Genomic DNA, 7,800 nt, shown 5'->3' with positions numbered 1-7,800 from the left:
GACTTCGTTACTTTACGGTATTTAGTCCATTTCATTTTCGAATCACTAGATCTTATAAAGCAACCAATGGAGACTGACTGATCACTAATCGACTGTATGAATTGTCACACTTACCTCTGAAGTCTCCACCTATTCTGTTGTACAGATCAACCGGGAAATTGAAGCCGCGTATTAATATCCTCATTATATTCTAGAACGTTTCGCAGATAAAACGATTCGTAAATATTGCCAGTAGTTCGACTCCTTCTCTTTTTAAAGAACGTTTCCTCTCGCGCTTTCCAGAGATTAAAAAATTACAATGCATCCGAATCGCCCTACCTGCGGCGCTACCTTTGTTGTGCACCTTCCAAATGCTGACAAGTCTCTTCTACATAGTGTTCAAGTTCGCTACGACAACACCGAAAGCGTAAGAAAAGTTTACGTGCAATATTATCAACAACAGGGTTATAGAACATTCTCCGTCTTGCCTTGATAAGTATTTCTCTCCTAAAATTATCGTCACATTATTCAAGAAGACAAAAACCTAATTTTATCTAGTGTAAAATGAAAACTTTCCTGGTGGGGGGGGGTCCAAGAGTTACGATCCCCACCTTGGATACGCGCTTAAACAATAACAGGGTCCGTAGAACATTCTCCGTCTTGCCTCGATAATTATTTATCTCCTTAAATTATCGTCACATTATTGAAGAAGACAAAAACCTAATTTTATCTCGTGTAAACTGAAAAATTTCCTGGGGGAGGGGTCTCGAGACACCTGATGCCCACCTTGGATACGTACTATTAACAATAACAATAACAGGGTTATAGAACATTCTCCGTCTTGTCTCGATAATTATTCCTCTCCTTAAATTATCGTCACATTATTCAAGAGGTCAAAAACCTAATTTTATCAGTGTAAACTGAAAATTTTCCTTGGGGAGCTTGTGGGGGGGCCTCGAACCACCTGATCCCTACCTTGGATACGCGCTATTAAGAATAACAGGCTTATAGAACATTCTCCGTCTTGCCTAGATAATTATCTCTCTCAAATTATCACCATATTATTCAAGAAGCCAAAAACCTAATTTTATCTAGCGTAAACTAAAAATTTTCTGAAGGGGGCTTGAGCCCTCTGATTCCCATCTTGGATACGAGCTGTTACCAATAACAGGGTTATAGAATATTCTCCGTCTTTCCTCGATAATTATTTCTCTCCTTAAATTAACGTCACATTATTTTATTTGACACGACAAGAAACAAAAAATCTCATTTTATCTAGTGTAAACCGAAAACTTTCGGGGGGGCTTGAGCCCCCTAAGTCCCCCCTTGGATACGTGCCTGGGAAGCAGTCACGTTTATTACACCCTTACATTTACATACAATATTATAAAGTTCTGCTTTTAGATCTCGCACAATGCCTTTTTCACAAAAATGGGCAATCTCGCATTTTTTTATATCAATCAAACTGTGATATTTTAGATTTCTTCCGTTAGTTTTCTGATAATAGTTTTCACAGCTTTCCATAGCATTTAGGCATGATTTCAGTTGACAAGAACAAAATAATCTTATTTCAAAACATAGAGCAAAAAGAAATCCAACGCGCTTAAGTTAAAACTCCCTTACATTGGAAGCCTGGAGAGAACAAAACAGGGGTTCCTTCGTAACACGATTTCTTGAAAACCATTTTACACATTTGAATCAACTTTGTGATAAATTGATTAGAAAGGATGAATCTTAACAGTAAAAGTTGTAACTTTTCCCTTGCTACTATATTTTAGAAGATATTCGTTGTCAAATTTCTCAATATTTGCATAAGGAACCAGCCTTTTCCGTGCCGAGTGTTTCGATGGTGACGTCATGCATCCACGGACAACTGCGCATACGATCTGCGCCGCCGAACGAGCACCCCTTGAGTAATTTCATTCCGTGTCGTTTGGACAAGCAAGAACGTTTCTTCTCGCGTTGTTTCTTGGTGAGTAACCCATCCAGGGCACCTAGATTTTTAAGATTCGAATATGGTATCTGGTACACGACACCCTTGGGCTTCATGTTGATGCTCTATATGTTTTTTTTTTCACGGTATGTTATTTATATATATATATATGTTCTGAGATTTTTTTTGTTTTCCCTCTCGTGTAATTTTTTTTTTTCGAGGTATGTTATTTTATATACTCCGCAGCCGTTACACGAATTCTATTACGTGCTTCGTTTTCTTACCAAGAAGTTCCTTTGTCCCCTTGTACACGATTCGAGTTTTGTTCTCGATTAAAATAGCTAGCTTCTCGTCGGATAACATGATAGCGTATCGATCTGGTAAAAATAGACTGTATTGTCCGTTGAGCAACAGACGCACCTTGGGACCATACTGGGTAGAAACAATTGAACCGGAAGTTATCGTGTAAGATTTGTCGACTTCCAATTCCTGAATTTTTACATACTCGACTGACAAATTTAGCATTTGTTTTAATGCTTGGACGTCACTTATTTTTTCAGTCATATCTCAGGGTGTGTTAGAATTTTTAATTTTTCACAATGTGTTATTTATATACCGAAGAATTTTTTTTTGATCTCGTTGATTTTTTTTTCACGATGTGTTATTTATATATCAAGTTTTTTTTGGCACGTAAATTTTTTTGCCTTGTACATTTTTTTTTGACACGTATATTTTTTTTCTCGTACATTTTTTTGACACGTACGTTTTTTTTTGTGGCGTATATTTTTAACGTACATTTTTTTGATATATTTTTGTCATTTTTTTGACACGTATATTTTTTTACACCTACATTTTTTCTCACATTTTTGTTTTGACAGGCACATTTTTTTGACACGTACTTTTTTGTTGCACATTTTTTGACAAAATTTTTTTACGATAAGGCAACTTTTTTTCTGACGATGATAATTTTTCCACGTCAACTTTTTTTTTGACGAGACAAAATTTTTTTGACGATAAAAATTTTTTACGATAAGGTAACTTTTTTCTGACGATGATAATTTTTCCACGTCAACTTTTTTTGACGAGACAAAATTTTTTTGACGATAAAATTTTTTTACGATAAGGCAACTTTTTTTTCTGACGATAATTTTTCCACGTCAACTTTTTTTGACGAGAAAATTTTTTTGACGATAAAAATTTTTTACGATAAGGCAACTTTGCTTCTGACGATGATAATTTTTCCACGTCAACTTTTTTTGACGAGACAAAATTTTTTTGACGATAATTTTTTTACGATAAGGCAACTTTTTTTTTCTGACGATGATAATTTTTCCACGTCAACTTTTTTTTGACGACAAAATTTTTTTGACGATAAAAATTTTTTACGATAAGGCAACTTTTTTCTGACGATGATAATTTTTCCACGTCAACTTTTTTTGGACGAGACAATTTTTTTTGACGATAAAAAATTTTTACGATAAGGCAACTTTTTTTTCTGACGATGTCCACGTCAACTTTTTTTTGTGTCGACAACATTTTTTAACGATAAAAAATTTTTACGATAAAGCAACTTTTTTTGACGGATGAAAAATTTTTCCGTCAACTTTTTTTTGACATGTACATTATTTTACGTATATTTTTTTTGACTTGTACATTTTTTTTGACATGTATATTATTATTTTTTTCACAGTGTGTTAGAGAAAGAAAGTCCGTGCTTCGGAAAACGCGATGATGTGCGTGATGATTTCTTCGGTCTCCTGTTTAGACTTGCGCCAATCATCCGTGTATCGTCTTCTCCCCTGCCTCGCCTCGTGAAGCTCGTCCATCTTCTCGTTTAATTTTTCCCCTGCGGCCGAAAGAAGAGTGTCGAGATCACCGCACCTCATGCCACTAATCTCCCGAAGATAATCCTTGACAACCATTTCACAAGGGATACGAAATTCCGGCGTTGTTTTTGCTATGATCAAAAGTTTCCCTACATCTCCGTTTACTGCGTGTTTGAATATTTTACATAGCAGTTCGTGCGGTAAGTCGGTTATGCAAGACATGTTTTTTTTACTCTATGTTATTTATTTATACACCCCACCCAAATTTTTGTTTCGTGTTCATGGCGATGGTCGTACCTAATGCGGCGACCCGTTCACCCAACGAAGCGTCTCTGCTGACGAATCTTTCGAAAGCGGCATGTTCCAATTTCTTGTCTGCTTCGTGACGTGCATCCAGATCGGTGCGAGTGTTGTAAGCGATGTCGTGATCTTTGCATGCAGCGTCCAACGGATTCACACCCTTGTCTCCTCTCTCCAATCTTTTCTCGAGTTTGGTACCCGGCCCGCAGTACTGGTAGCCAGGTAAATGCATCTCGAAAGGTAACTTGTTGATGATGTCGTTCACGAGTCCCTTTCCTTCGGCCACGTTCCAGAATCTCGGAGGCAGCGTGTTGATAATTTTGATCAGGTAACCTATGCCCTTGTCGTCGTTCACGATGAAGTTGGAAAGTTTCGTGCTGATCATGTCCACGATGCCAACCTTCTCGTTGTAGAAATTACGATTGCCTGCATTCTCTTCACCGGCTATCACCAACAATCGGTCCACGAGTTTCCTCACGTCGTCCACCCAAACGAATTCTTTGGGTTACGTGTTGTAGCGTTTGACGCCGCTTCCACTCTTCACCTCGTTCCATATCGGTTTGATGAGATTCCTGTACTTCTCACCGCTGCTCGATTTCACCCTATTCTGCGAGGCATCGTTGTTCTGGTACATGGCATCCGTCATGATTAGAATTTCCTTGTAACTTTGGCAATCTTCGTCCGTGTAATCTTTCGGCTGCTTTTTGGCAACGAGTTCCCACAGTCCCACCGTACCCGGATACCTGATCCAACTATTTTTATCGCATAAATTAACTTTAATGTCGTTGCCTTCGAAGGTGACTTTCGATTTCCCAATCTTCCAAACCACACCGCCTTCGTTGGTTTCCATGCTGGGATACAATCCGAACACTTTATCCTTGTCGAACTTCCCCGTGCTCAGGTAGTCTCGTGCCAAAGGTCCCAACTCGATTTTATCCGAAGACGTGCTGCTTATGGATCGACGTCGTGGTACGTCCTTCAGTTCGAACGGCGTCGAAGGAATGCTCGAAATGGGCGTGGGTACAGTGTAACTTTTAGCTGCGAGTGGTACGAGTTCGTTGATCAAATTTTTATTTTGTTCCGTGACACTTTTAATTTCTTTACCTAGATCGCTGATGGCATCGATCACAGGTTGATCTTGACGTTTCTTCTCTTCGTAGAATCCGCGATTCTCGGATTTCCAACCTTTGAAGCGTTTCGCGAGGTAATCGCGAAGCTTAAGATTTTCGTCTTCGATTTTTCGTTTCGTCATAACGTTATTTATACACGTCGTTTCTCACAACGTTGCAACGTTTAGAAAGTCGTTGATTTTGTTTCTGTATTTTCCGTCGTTGGGTTTCCTCGTCATGTCGATCGTCGCGAATCCGAAATCGTCACTGTTCCAGCAAGAAGAGCAGCAGCGTTCCGAAAATTGATTGTAGTTCATGTCTCCGCCTACGTAGTCATCGTACGCGTGCTTGAGGTTGGTGTGATCTTGACGAAACAAACATATGAAATTAGCGTTGTCGCGTATTAACTGTTTTGGAATTTTGGAAAACGTTTGAGCTAGGTAAAAGCAATCCATTCCTTTGTGACGACCTTGCGTGAAAAAGTTGCGAATTTCATTTTGATTTTCCAGGATGACATCGTCGAACACAACGACTGAATTTTCACGACAATCGTCGAGTGGTTTTATTTCCGAAGCGAACGTTGCAATGTCCAGACCATCGTACAGTTTCATCAGTTGCTGGTATTTGGATTGCTCCAAACTTTTCGAGAACACGTACAGGTGCCTGTTCTTCCAATCTAACCAATTCGGTGCGAGGAGAAAATTGTCCACGAGCAGTGTCGTTTTCCCACACCCTGAAGGACCTACGATTAGACAGCGGATGCTGTCGGGAAGCAACTCGCCGTTCTTTTTTTTCGTTTGACTTTCCGAATCCGGTAGACGCTTCACCACGTTCCACGTACTCACAAGATCACTTCGTTCGCGTCGATCCAACTCTTTTCCGGAAGTCCCAGACATTTGACAAACAGTTTGTCACCTTTCCTACGCAATACTTTATCGATGAGGTACGTGTCGGGGTGTTTTGTTTTAGAGAGTTCCTCTTCGTAAAATCTTCCTTTCAAAATCTCGCCGCTACTATCCTTTATTATATACGTGTGTCGGTTTCCGGGTAAAACTCGAACCACCGTAAAAAGTTCCGTGCTCCAATTTTTTGTGAATCCCTTCTCGAAGGTGCGTTTGAATTTGCTGATTCTCACCTGGTCTCCAATTTTGAATTTTGATTTCTTGGTAGTCGGAGTGTACTTTGGACAGTAAACTGTAGAAATTAAACGCTGCTCGCCAGATTTCGTAACGTCAGCTGGCTTCATGCCTATCGTTCTGTGTACCGTATCATTATAGGTGTCGACGAGTTCCGGCAGGATGTCGACCCATTTGTAATTTCCCCGAAGCGTGAATCGTTTCCACATGTGTGTTTTCAAGGTTCGATTAAATCTTTCCACGAGGCTGGCTTTGATGTGACTGAAGGTCGAATAATGTCGAATGTCATGTTTTTGAATAAACTTTTGGAATACGGCGTTGTAAAATTCTTTACCGTTGTCTGTTTGCAAAAACCGTGGTCGTCTGTCGCTTTCGCGAAAAATTAATTTGAATGCTTCCGTGACGCATGTTCCCGTTTTGGCTTTCAAAGGTAGAGCTAATGCGAATTTCGAAAATGTGTCTATGACGGTGAGGAGGTACTTGTTGCCCTTGTTCAATTTATGTACATTTTTAAAATTGCCGCTGCTCATTTCGACGAGGTCACTTTGCCAGAGGTCATTGATTCCCTTGGTTATCACCGCTAAACGTTCGTAGTTGCGGCGTGCAGGTTTATGTAATTCTTCGACGATGGCTTGCCTAGACATTTTGAAGATTACGTTTGAAGAGAAGCACCAGCGGATGGGATTCAAAGAGGGTGGCACCTCGCTCGTGTTTTGAATGATCAGCTTATCGCCGGCACTCACGTCGAAAACGGTAAGATCTTCGTCTTCGTGTATTTCATATATGTTGCGCGTTTCGTTCCAACGTGCCAGAGGAATGTTTCCTGCTTTCTGGACACCACGATTCGATATTAAGGTCATGGTGGGGACGCTAGCTTTTCTGCCGTGAGACCAGTACGAAAATTCGTTTATCTGAATCGTGCCATCGAGGAGAAACTTGTAGTACGGATGATAAGGATGTAACATGTACAGTTTGTTACCTTCGACGAAGGTGGAGATTCTCTGTTGATTGGGTACGCTGTTGATTTCGATGGCATCCAGAGAATGCAATTTGGCGATTTTAGTATCGACGCTGAGCAAATTACTGTGAAGCTGACCCAGTGTGTTTTCTAAAGGTACGAGTTGTTCTGCAACGTGATCCGTTATGGCAGAAAATGACGGTTTGATTTTCACTTCCACGTTCAACTGCTTGTAGTTTTCGTTGAGTTCTTGCAACTTGGCACCGAAAGAGGCCAGCGTCGATTCCTGCGTGGATTCCAGCACTCCAACTTGATCTCTGATGTTGACGACAATGTTCTGAAGGTTCTCAACTTGATTCAATTTCGAACTTTTCTCGGTAAGATCGTTCACGATGCTTCGCATCTCGGTAAACTGCGTGTGAAGATCCGTGACGCTCTACGAAGAGGGCAGCGTCGACACCAGCGAAGTAATTTCATCTCGAATCTGTTCCACGTTTACCGTTTCCGTTTCTAGTCGTTTCAGCATTCGAGATATGTTCCTTTTCAAAGCGTGTAATTC

The sequence above is a fragment of the Lepisma saccharinum genome, chromosome 19 (genome assembly GCF_977018435.1).
Source record: "Lepisma saccharinum chromosome 19, izLepSacc3.1, whole genome shotgun sequence".
In the NCBI taxonomy this organism is placed as follows: domain Eukaryota; kingdom Metazoa; phylum Arthropoda; class Insecta; order Zygentoma; family Lepismatidae; genus Lepisma; species Lepisma saccharinum.
Note: the sequence above shows the minus strand (reverse complement) of the source record.